At 40.6% G+C, this 12620-nt stretch overlaps 1 long non-coding RNA gene across 1 annotated transcript; it reads left to right on the forward strand.

Moving 5' to 3' along the window:
* Positions 1-10116: 10116 nt before the first annotated feature.
* LOC121137824 lies at positions 10117-12276 on the forward strand. Its single transcript, XR_005875097.1, has 3 exons — positions 10117-10196; positions 11340-11463; positions 12119-12276. It is a non-coding gene; the product is annotated as an uncharacterized LOC121137824 (long non-coding RNA).
* Positions 12277-12620: the final 344 nt, after the last annotated feature.

Here is a 12620-nt window from a genome sequence, read left to right on the forward strand (position 1 = left end):
TTCTTAATCCCATCCCAAGTAACCCCCTCTCCCTTTTCACATGCCTAGAGTTCTTTCTGTCTTTCCACCCTTAGGCTATTCTGTTGTATTCTAAGAATTTCCAGCCCTCAATACAGTGAGACAAAATTTTGATATTGTGCTTTTCTTCCTTTAATTTTCTAGATTGAGAGTGTTGCTCAATTGATACAGTCCTTGCCTAGCATACATTAAGCCCCGAATCAATCTCCAGAACTTCAAAAACTTGGTGAATGCCCGATATCTCGGCACTTAAGAGACACAGGCAGGAGAATTAGGAACTCAAGGTTATCCTCAGCTACACAGAAAACTTGAGGTCAAGTTGGACTGCATGAAACTTCGTTTCAAAACAAAATCATTTTCCACCTGCTATAATAAATTCCAGATGTGAATTGTAATGGTCCAGGAATAAGGGTATGGTAGCTTGAATAAGGATGACCTTCATAGGCTCATATATTGGAATGCTTGGTCCCCAAGCATTCGGTTGGTAGAACTGCTTGGGAAAGACTAGGAGGTGTGGCCTTTGATATTTCAAAACCCACACCATTCTCAGCTAGTTTGCTCTCTCTCTCTTTCACACATTCTCTTCCTCTTTTAGGCCCACCTGCTGCCATCCTCACTGTCATGGTGGTAAGGGATTTTATTACCTTTGGAACCATAACCCTAAAATTAAATGCTTTCTTTTATAAGTTGCATTGGTCATGGTGTTTTGTCAAGGTGAAATAGAAAAGTAACTAAGGCAAAGAGACTGAAAAAAAATCCCAATGAGACTAAATTTTTTGAGGTCTTGCATCCCTGGAAATGTGTAGTACAGACTGGCATTGGGCTTGTGGCGATCTTCCTGCCTCCATTTCTTGAGTGTTGGGATTACTGGCACATGCCATAATGCCTGGTCAAAGAGTCAAAGTATTAATCCCACCGAACAAGACTTAAGACCACCAACCCAAAATTCAGCTTCAGAATTTGGGGTGGGGGTCTTGCTTTTGCTGAGGCCTCCAAGAATGTTAATCCCACCAAGTGAAAATGAAGACTACCACCCAAATAAGGCCACTTAAGCCAGTTTTGTTTATTGTGCATAGGACAGACCTTCCAAAGAGGGATTTGAGAGGATAGTGTGGGTGAATTTTTCAGGCCTCCTTTTTATAAAAGGAAAAAAGTGAAAACTGGGGGATTTTCAGAGGAATTTGGCCATGTAAGAACTTGGTAAGAAAATGACAGAAGCAGGCAGCAGATAAGATTATTTGACAGATCATCTTGGCAGAACATTTCAGGATTCCTTGGCATCTTATCAGGGTAGAGTTCAGGGTACTTTCGAAGTGGGGAGCATATCAAATTCCATAAGTAGGTTAAAGCACGGTCAGACTTGACTTTTACAGTAAACACAAATGAACTTTTTCTGACCTTGTAACAAAATGACTTCCAACCTTAAGATGGAGTCAGGCTGGTCCATCAAAATTCTTGACTTGGCATTAAAATGATTTTGAAAGCCTTCTGAGAAAATATCCTCAAAAATAAAAATATTTGGTAATTTTTTAAAAATGAGCACATCAAGATCTTTTATCATGAATCCTGAATCAAAAACTTGAAGCTAGGAATGCTGCTGATAAAAGCTAGATTGCCTACCCTATGTCAAGAAGACTTACCTGCTTCCTGTCTGAACTCTGAGAAACTGAACTTAGAAAAAAATGATCTGTCCAACACATTTCAGACACAGAAGATGATAAATGACAGCATGATGCTTTTAAATGTCATCTTTTAAAAACACCTGAAAATACTTTACTTCCTTAGAGGGGACTGAGAGCTCCATGGTTGTCAACTGGCCATTCCTGAAGAAAGTTCATGGTACAGAGATTAAGCCAAGGTTGTGGTGGAGTCTCAGAGGTTCAACAACTCCAGCAGGAGAGAAGGAAGGAGCCAAGGCATCAGGAAACACCAAGGAGCCTGAAGACCAGACTGAGGCTTAGAGAAATCCCTCCAGGTAGCCACATAGTTTTACAGTTACATTTACTCATCAGAATTGAATTCATGATCATACCTGGCATCAGAGAATTCTGAGAGACAGAGGCTTTTATTCTGAAGCAGAAGAAAAAAGAGGTAAGAATTGTGGGGAAAATAGCAGACAGTACCACACAGGATGACATACATTATCTCATGACTAAAATCTAGATGAAGTGGATGGTTTCCCATTCATTACACAGCACTAAAATGACTATATAAAGAAATGTTACAAGCCACATGTGTATGTATATATAATGTAGCTAAATAAGTGAATTCGTTTTCTAGAACAATTTGATAAAGTTATTAGAAGATTTTAATAGTCATTTTATGTGTATGTTTTGTGTGTGTGTGTATGCACATGTGTGTGAGCATGATGTATGTGTTTATGCATGCATTTGGCTATGGAAGCTAGAGGAGAATATCAGATATCCCATGCTATCATTCTCCACATTATTCCTTTGAGACAGACAGTCTTACTGAACTTGGAGCAAGGCTGGAGGCCAGCAAGTTTCAGTGGTCCTACTCCCAGTGACTTTTGCTCTTCTATTCTTATAAGGTCACAAACTATTGAGTGGCCCAGATTTGCACATGAATGCTAGGATTCAAACTCAGGTCCTCAGCTGACACAGCAAAGTACTCTTACCCAGTGGGCTATCTCTCAGACATCTCAATGGTCCTTTTAAAGGCTTTGAAAGAGTTTGTAAAAACAAATCAAACACAGAGGAGAATTTAATGATATGATAAAAAATGTTGAGGATATAGATGCCCATATACATAGTTTTAGCTTCAAATAAAGTTAATTACAAAAATGTACTTGGCCTCAAAGAAAGTTTTTTTTAAAAAGGCATGTTCTCCAATCATGATAAATGAATATATACATTAAGATCTCTCTCCTGCAGTGATCAAAATTTATTATGTATGTACAAATTGTTCAAAAGTAAATAAAAATTATATATATATTAAAAAAATCTATCCTACCTCCACCCATGGGAGGAGTCTAGCATGGGTCTGATTCAGGCCTGCCTTCTGGTGTCCTGCTCATAGTCTCCTGAGGCTTGGGGGCCTGCATACTGGGGAACCCATCCTGGAGGAACAGCCCATCCAGAGTATACCAACATTAAGGTACTAGTCCCGCCACCATCCATGGGAAGAGGAAAGCCACCAGAGGATTGGACCTGCTTGCATCCACCTGATAAGAACCTTAGTCCGGTACTCACCAGGAGAGGGAAAGACCCCACAGGTATACCCTGGAATAAGGGATGGGAGGATGACATTATAAGAACACAATAAACAACAGAAAGATCAATATCATGCCGCCAGAGTATAGGGACCCGACCATACCAACACAGATGAGAATGACCCTATAACAACTTTATAAAGATGATACAAACTCTCAAAGAGGTAATGAGAAAATCCCATAAAGAAATGGAAGAAAAAAAAACAAAAAATTCAAGAAATGGAGGAAAATACAAACCAAAAATTGCAAGAAACAATTCAAACAGTACAAGGGTTGAAAGCTGAAATAGAGAAAATAAGAAAGCAGAGTTTGAGGGAACGCTGGAAATAGAAAAGCTGGGTAAATGGTCAGGAACTACAGATGCAAGCATAACCAACAGAATACAAAAGATGGAAGAGAGAGTCTCAGGCATTGAAGATACTAAGAGAAATGGTTTCATCAACCAAAGAAAAATTTAAGTTCAACAAATCCCAAACACAAAATACCCAGAAAATATGGGACACCATGAAAAGACCACCTAAGAATAATAGATATAGAAGAAGGTGAAGAGACCCACCTCAAAGGTACAGAAAGCATATTCAACAAAATTCCAGAAGGAAACTTTCCCAACCTAAAGAAAGACATGCCAATGAAAGTGCAAGAAGCTTACAGAACACCAAATAGAGAAGACCACAAATAAAGTCCTCTTGCCACATAATAATCAAAACACCAAACGTACAGAATAAAGAAAGAATATTTAGAGTAGCAAAGGAAAAAGGCCAGTCACATATAAAGACAAAGATACCAGAATTGCACCTGACTCCAAGATCCAGCAATTCCACTCTTAGGTATTTACCCAAAAGATACGCATTCATATAACAAGGACATCTGTTCAACTATGTTCACAGCAGCATTATTTGTAATAGCCAGAACCTGAAAGCAACCTAGATGCTCCTCAACTGAAGAATGGATAAAGAAAATGTGGTACATTTATACAATTCAGTACTACTCAGCAGAAAAAAAAAATGGAATCTTGAAATTCGAAAGCAAATGGATGGCACTAGAGGAAACCATCCTGAGTGAGGTCACAGTCACAAAAAGACAAACATGGTATGTACTCACTCATATATGGAATTTAGACATAGAGCAAAGGATTACCAGCCTACAATCTACACCACCAGAAAAACTAGGAAACTAGGAGGACCCTAAGAGAGACATACATGGTTTCCTGGAGAAGGGAAAAGGGACAGGATCTCCTAAACAAATTGTGAGCATGGGAGGAGAGGAAGGGGAGTTAGGAGAAAGAGAATTGGAGAAGAGGAGGGGAGAGGAGGACATGAGGGAGCAGGAAGATTGAGTTGAGGGGAAGGATAGAGGAGAACAAGAAAAGAGATATCATAATAGAGGGAGCCATTATGGCACTAGGAAAATGTCCAGAGATCTACAAGGATGACCCCAAGTAACAATCTAAGCAATAGGGGGGAGAGGCTACCTTAAATGCCCTTTCCTGATAATGAGATTGATGACTATCTTATATATCATCCTAGAGCCATCATCCAGTAGCTGATGGAAGCAGAAGCAGATACCCACAGCTAAACACTGAGCCAAACTCCTGGAATCCAGTTGCAGAGAGGGAGGGGTGATGAGCAAAGGGATCAAGACCAGGCTGGAAAACCCCACAGAAACAGCTGACCTCAACAAGGGGGAGCTCATGAACCCCAGACTAATATCTGGGAAACTAGCATAAGGCTGATACAGACCCCCTGAATGTGGGTATCAGTTAGGAGACCTGGGCAATATGGGGATTCTGGTAGTGGATCAGTATTTATCCCTAGTATAGCATGAATTTTGGGAGCCCATTCCACACTGGGGGATATTCTCTCTGCCTAGACACAAGAGGGTGGGCCTAGGCCTTGCTTTGGATAATATGACACACTTTGAAGATTCCCCATGGAAAGCCTCACCCTCCCTAGGGAGCAGAAAGGGGATGGAATGGGGGGCTGGTGCAGGGCACAGGATGAGGGGAGGGAGAGGGAACAGGGATTGACATGTAAAATAAGCTTGTTTATAATTTAAGTTAAAAAATCTATGCACTCCTTAGGAAACAGGACAGGAAGGGAGGTACTAAAAATGTCTTAAAATTAAAATATATTCTTAGTTATTCTCATCTCTCGAGGGGTGTGCTGACTTTTGACTTTACGAAGATCTAAGGATCCTCAGAGTCCAAGAGTTTCTACAAGAAGGGAGAGAACAGGAACCTTGAGTATTAAACCTTCAACAGATTAGGTTGGGTGAGGATATCTTTTCCTTGTCATCACCGGTTTCTTTGTGGTGCTGTTTCAAAATGGGAATTGGTATGTGAATACAAGATGGTAAAATCTACAGAAATTTCTCACAATGCTCTGTTTCTGATTATTGCATTATGTAACAATGTGAAAGCTGAGTTCACAAAATAAAGATTTCCTGATGAGCAGTCATGAGCAAATAACCTTGCTTTCTAGCAGTTCAGGAGAGTTGAAATTTATGACACCTTGTATGTACTGACAAATGCAAGGTCAGAGTTCTGTCTGCCTCGTGTGTTCCTTGCAAGACCCCATGGAATTGAGTTAGTTTTTCATGTCAAATTTCATTTTGTCACAATATGGAAGTTGTTATTGCCAGGGCTGAAAGCTGCCTGGTGACAGGAGCCTTTGCTCCCTCAGGTGTTTTTGCTGACCTCTCCCACCTACTGTGGAAGCTGATTGGCCCATCCAGACGCTGGGGCCACCAGAGAAGATGTACCGTTATCATTATTTACCTTTAATGGCTATGCTTCTGCTTAGGACATGTTGAAATGAATATTGTTCATTTTTACATGATAATTGTATCATCTGGAACATATTCTGAGCCTGAGTGAATGAAGATTATCATTTTCTTAGAAGTTTGGAATGAAAACATCCGAGGAAATCGGTATCCGAGGGTGCTGACTCAGACTTGTTCATCTCATGGATATATGAGGAAAGCTTGTTTCAATTACTGTTTTGGAGAATATTTTGCTTGGACATTTTCTGAATGTGAAATTTGTTTGCCATTAGCCTGAAAAGATGAAAAATGTAAATAAATGTCACAATTTAACAAAAATAAAGCTACAAGTATAAAAATTATAAAAAAAATAAAAGGAGAGAAAAGGGGCAACAAATATAGGAAAAGAAGATAGTCTTCTGATAGGCAGTTCTTCTCATTTACTTGAGATAAATCTGGGGATAAGACAGGAGATAAATTTCCTCCCAAAATCCTCCTTGAAGCTTTTCTTTGAAACTCCTTGGGTTGTACATAGAGTGTTTGAGATGATGTGTGAAAATAGCCGTGTGATTAGTGTGCAAGAATTAGCCTCTTTTTCAGCGCTGGGGATTGGATCCAGGGCTTTGAACATGTAAGGTATGTGCTTTTCCACTGAGCCCTGGAGTATTTTTGGTACAGTCTTGTTGATTGGCTTCAAAGAGCATCTCAATTATGTAAATCTTTCTGGGAATGAGAATGCTGTGCCTTGACACCTATCTATGGGTGGAGAGATGATGGGAGGAGAAATACAATAAATTTCCTGCTCAGAGATGGTCAGCTACTATTACTATTTATTAATAACTTCCCCCTCTTCTGCAGCTTTAACAGCATAGGAGAATATACCACTATACTCAGGGATTTTTAAATGTACATTTGCTTTCTTTCTTTTTCTAAAATTAAAAAGGGAAAAATGTACTTCTAGGCCATGCAGCCTAGTATTGGATCAGCCACCAGGCCAACAGGTTTCCTTGGGGCAAGGCACCTGTGGAAACAGATTCTCACTTGGCAAGGACCAGTAGTCCACAGGACAGTGTATGAATTTGCAAAGATTGTGCAGCTTGCACTCTTTTCTCTCATTATATTGGTGTTTTTGGGGGGCAGTTTTTAGTTTTATTTTGTCAGTCACACATGCAACAGCTGTAATTTTCCATGGAAAATCTGTTCCTTTTCAAATATTTTCCCCTAAGATTCAATGGGGGGGATAATGCTTCTCAAATCTCTTATCTGGAATTGCTAACTACAACTACTAACTCTGGAAGAGGTAGTTAGGTACATATGAGAAAACAACACTTGGAACATTAACCATGTCTCACAATTCTGGAATGGAGTAAGGCATGCCTACACAGAATAGGGAAAAGGCTTCAGGAATACATACAGTGCCAACTGTTAAGAGTAAGTTTCCTGGGGACTGAGCATAGAATCAATGATAAGATCTAGTATATTCTGATGGAAATAATGCAATGTACAATGTACAATGAATAGTCATCTTTCCCATGTATAGGAACTTATATTGGTGGAAAAAATATGGTACTGTGAGATGGGAAAAGAACGCCTCATCAAAGTCTGCCTTTTACAGCGAGGCTGAGACACAGGACCCGCTTGCAGAAAAGGGAACTGCATAAACACATATTTTGCAGACACGAAATAAATAATTATCTGGGTTTGAATCTTGTTGTCCTTAAAGCATTGTGCTTATGTCTATTACTTTTAACTTTGTAACAGCGTGTAGCTGCTAGCTGACATAAGTGCTTGCAAGAGTAGCATGTGTCTGGCTTGATATTTAGTTAAGGCTTGCAAAAATGCCGAACTCTGTGTCTAGAATAAGGTTATGCAGGGAGTGGGAAGGTGTATTGGGGAAGCATAAAGGGGAACAATGGGGGCTTTCCTAATGATCACGATATATTCCTTAAATTGTGATGCATTTTTTAAAGTCAAAAATAGAAGTCAGTAATAAAGCTGTTCATGTAACCCTGGTAAGAAAGAAAAAACTATATTTAAGTATAAATAAATATGGCCTGAGCTATTTGGGGCTATTTGAGTGTAATCCACTTGGTGATCAGAAGTTTTGTGCCAACACTGGCAGAGAAGTTATGGATCTTCTATTCTATCCTTTCTTTTAAAAAACACCAAGCCAGCTGCTAGGGCTCTGTTTTGACTGTGTTCCATTGGATTCTGTTGGCAATACTGCTTTGGTAATTGTGTTTTCTTTCCAGTCACGTGCTCACTCTTCTGTGATGACCACAGAGGAAACGAGTTGAACACTGTGAACCTCACTCTGGCTTTGTTTTTATACTACTTATGGACACATGGCAGAATGTGATCAACTTCCATATCTCTGCAGCTTATAGCCCATTTGAAGCCACAGCGTGATTTCAGGGGCTTCTACATTTATGAATTTGGAATGAAAAGCAGAACTTTTAGAAAAAAATCTCTCTTGTTTATTTTCTATTTACTAAATGATAAGCCTGATCTATCACACTGTGCTTATCAACTATGTGGCCTGAAGATGAAAATCATGTCCTCTTTAAGAACTGAGAAAATGGGGTTGGAGAGAAGTCTCAGAGGTTAAGAGCATTGACTGTCTTCCAGAGGTCCTGAGTTCAATTCCCAGCAACCACATGGTGGCACATAGCCATCTGTAATGAGATCTGGTGCTCTCTTCTGGTGTGCAGGCAAACATGCAGATGAAACACTGTATACATAATCAACCAATCTTAAAAAAAAAGAACTGAGAAGATGTGTATGTTTCTTAGTTTGGGCCAATATTCTAAAGTTATAAACTGACTGACATCAGCAACAGATATTTCTCTCTTCCATGTCTGTAGGGAGGGAACCAAAGATCAGGTGCCGGCATGGTAGAGTTCTAGGGAGAGTCCTCTTCAGAACTATAGACTGCCATCTCTCTCATGGTGAAGCCAGAGAATGGCAGGCATTTTAGCTTCTGACTTTTATGAGAGCACCAATCCACCCCTATGCATACCACTATACTAGGGGTGGGACTATGGCATATAAATTTCAGGGGCACAAACATTCAGTACATAACAGTGAATTAAAAAAAATCAAGAACACACTTGGATTTCTTGAAGGTTTCTTATACAGTTACTGCCCACTGTAAAGGTTTTGGAAAAAAATTTACAGACACACAGAGATACAGCAGGACCTAGGAACAAACAATTCTTTAAGCAGTATTTTCCTCAATGCTTCAGAAAGGAGATTTGAACTTAATGCATACTTTTAATTCTTTTAATTAAATTATATTGAATTCACTTACACACTTCTCAGTCTTATTCAGGAAGGCAGCCTTGGGAAACGCATACAGACTCACTGAGGACAGTGTTCATTAGGTTGCTTCTGTGTGATCATTCTGAGGCATTCTTCATAGAAAACTGGGATTTGTCCCTCTATAGAGTCTTATCTGGGACTTTAAGTCATCAGTGGTCATTGAAGGAATCCTTGGTTAACACAGGCCCACAGTTTGTCATAGGTTACTAAGAATGCCTTTACTTAATTGAGTTGGTACACACCCTTACTGCTGTTACCCTAGAGACAGGGAAGCAGATAGTCTGGAAAACAAAATACCTTGTCACTTAAGTAGAGAGTGCAGAAAATGGAAAAGGAGCTACTTTTGGAGGTGTAAGCCCCCAGAGGAGTATGAGTTACTGGTCCCTCCTCTGAGGACCTTCAACCACCAGGTTTCACCCACAGAGCACTCTAACTTTGCTACAGAGTTGAAAAGCCCAAGCCAAGATCTCACAAACCCCTAAGTTTACTTCAAGTTCCGGACTTGCAATCCTACCAATCCCTACCTTGGAAAGATCTGCCCCAGAAAGCTCCATCCCCCAAGAAAAGCTATATGAACCCTGTCTTGTGCTCAGTTCTCTGCTGAGCAGAGGCAGCCATCTTCCTGAGATTCCCCCAATGACTCTCTTGTGAAAGTTTTCTTATGACTTCATGGTATTCCTTGTCTCCCTACTGCAGAATTCCTTTCCATTCAAGCTATAATACTTACAGGACTGGGGTTGGGGCATGACATAATTATCAGAACCCATCTAAACCTAGCATTCCATGGTTACCAGGGCAGAAAGTGGTCATGTATCTGTGCAAAGGGTACTGACAAATTCTTCACGCTTGGGAATCCAGGAAGGAGGTGAGGTTGGCCAAGCTGTGACCCACAGTGTAGGGTCATACTTCAGGGGCTGCGTTAGCAGTTATCTAACATTTCCTCTTAGACTGTAGGGAAAACTGAATGTCAGTAAGAAACAAGGCCAGTGGTTGGCTATGGGTATGGAGCAACTTCCTTCAATGGCTTATGTCTCCTGTAGTCTCAAATGATTCAGGCAGTAGTAGGGGAGGTCTCGAGAGAGAGATAATGAGGTCTCTGCATATTTGGCAGTTAGTTTTTCTAACATTAATTGGAAAAATTAAAGAGACAAAAGAGAATTTGTATCTCAGGGTTATAAGGCAGAAGTAGTGATTTCACTCACCAGTTCATGTGCAGGGCTTTTCAGTTAACCCATTTATTACCCACAAAAATCTCCCCAAATATTGTGGCCAACAGATGCCTGTATCACATGATTTACTTGACTACTGTGCTCCCTGTTTTATTGAGGAATACTAGGCAAGGAGCTGCTCATAGAATAGTCTCATAAATTATGTACTCCTTTTTTCCCCACTGCTAAGCATTATATGTTACATTCACATATAAGACAAGCAACAACTCCATATTTTATAGAAATTATTTGTGAGGCTACATCACAAACAATAATAAAGGTAAACTCATTTTGGGATGAAAGGCTGATGAATGCTGAATGTGAGGCCATAGAGAATAAGACACTATAGTTTCAGGGAAAACATGTTCAGGGTTTTCCTTCTTAAATGTACTCTCCTTTTAAGGAAATAAATGTTAAACACTATCTTTTCCCAGTTGTTTCAGGATTTTTCTTGCAGAAACATGCAGAGCTAAGCCACACAACCACCGAGTTTTAAGGAAGCCTGGAGTGCCAAATGCAGGTTTGGGCATAGGCCAACAACGTCAGGAGAGCACTGTGTGCTCATGGCACAGAAGTAGGTGGCAGAGTGGCTGTGCTGGAGTCGTGGGAAGTTCAGAGTGGTGACACGGGCTTTGGCACCAAGTGAGGCCGTTAGCCTTCTATCTCTCTTCACTGCTCCACTTGACAGCAGCACAAACAGAAGCCCCAGGCTTTCCCCCAGATCCTGTCTGTATCAGATCAGTCTGTCTGCAGCAGTGCTTGAATAATTGTAGTGGATAGTACTGTTCCTTCCTTCCAAGGTGCGCAGGAGCAGAGGGCTTTGCTGTATTGTCATCTCTCCGCTTAACCCTGTGCAAAGAGAACATTCTGGAAGGATGGGGTCACTGGTTACTCCATCACCTAGTTCTTCTTCAAGGAATCCAGGTGAGGCAGCCCGAACCTTGTTGCTGATCACTGCACAATATACAGATAATTCCTCTCCTGTTAGAGCTCCCTTAACAATGAAGAGTTAACTCACAGTCTAGCTGCAGCCACAGAATCACAGCTAGTGGTGTCTTCATTTTCCTTTTTCCCTGTGCTAGCTCACTGAACGCTCAGGTTTATGACTCTCCAAATACAGTAGTTTTTTTTCTTTTGCAGTTCACTCAGAAAGGAAGGGGGAGGGGACAAGGAGAGGAGAAAAGAGGAAAGGAGAGAGAGGGGGACAGAGAGAGAGAGAGAGAGAGAGAGAGAGAGAGAGAGAGAGAGAGAGAGAGAGAGAGAGAGAGAGAGAGAGAGAGAGAGAGAGAGATGTGAATGCAAACAGTGCCCTCTTCAGGGTACTTAGATTACTGAGAAGCACTTCCAAAACAGAGGTGTTTACATTTTGTCTTAGAAAATTATTATTTTTTTAAAAAATCTCACGGATTCTATAAGGATTTCCCCCCCCCCCAACTGCATCAGTTGAATAAACTTAAGCAAATAAGAGATACACACTGACTGATAAATCAGAAAAGTGTATCTGGGCTTCAGGCATCTGGGGTGTGAGGGAACTGAGTTTTGCAAGTGCACCCCCTTTTCCTCTTTCTCTCTGTTTCAGCTTCTTTCACTCTGGATGCTGCCACAATGCAGGGGACATGGCTGCAAATATTTCTTGGATGGGGTTTGTCTCACAGTATAGTCACCAAAGAAACACTCAAGCTTCCTCTTCCTAGTTTCAAATTTTAACATTCTGTAATAAAGTTCATCACATCCATACCACGTTCTTAGAATTTATCCTTTCTTCAGATCAGAACTGAACCCCTTTAGTCATGCTCCGCTGAGTTACAAGCCTTGACTTGGAAAAAAATAGATGTCCACTCTGTGAAGGCCTGGAAGGGCATTTCTTGAAGATTTCCTTAAACACAAGTGGTTGCTGCTGATGAACTGTGTTAAATTATGAGTGACACTGCCCAGGGGGCATAACTTCTCCGTTTCATGCTGATTGCCAGAGTCTTCACTTCCTTCACTTTTTCAACTCTTACACAAGAATGTGGGAGAAAGAGAAAAATAAGATCAAAGCCACCGATGTGCATTTAGTTCTACTGCAGACTAAGCATTCT

Source organism: Mesocricetus auratus, unplaced genomic scaffold (genome assembly GCF_017639785.1).
Source record: "Mesocricetus auratus isolate SY011 unplaced genomic scaffold, BCM_Maur_2.0 Super-Scaffold_100707, whole genome shotgun sequence".
NCBI lineage: Eukaryota > Metazoa > Chordata > Mammalia > Rodentia > Cricetidae > Mesocricetus > Mesocricetus auratus.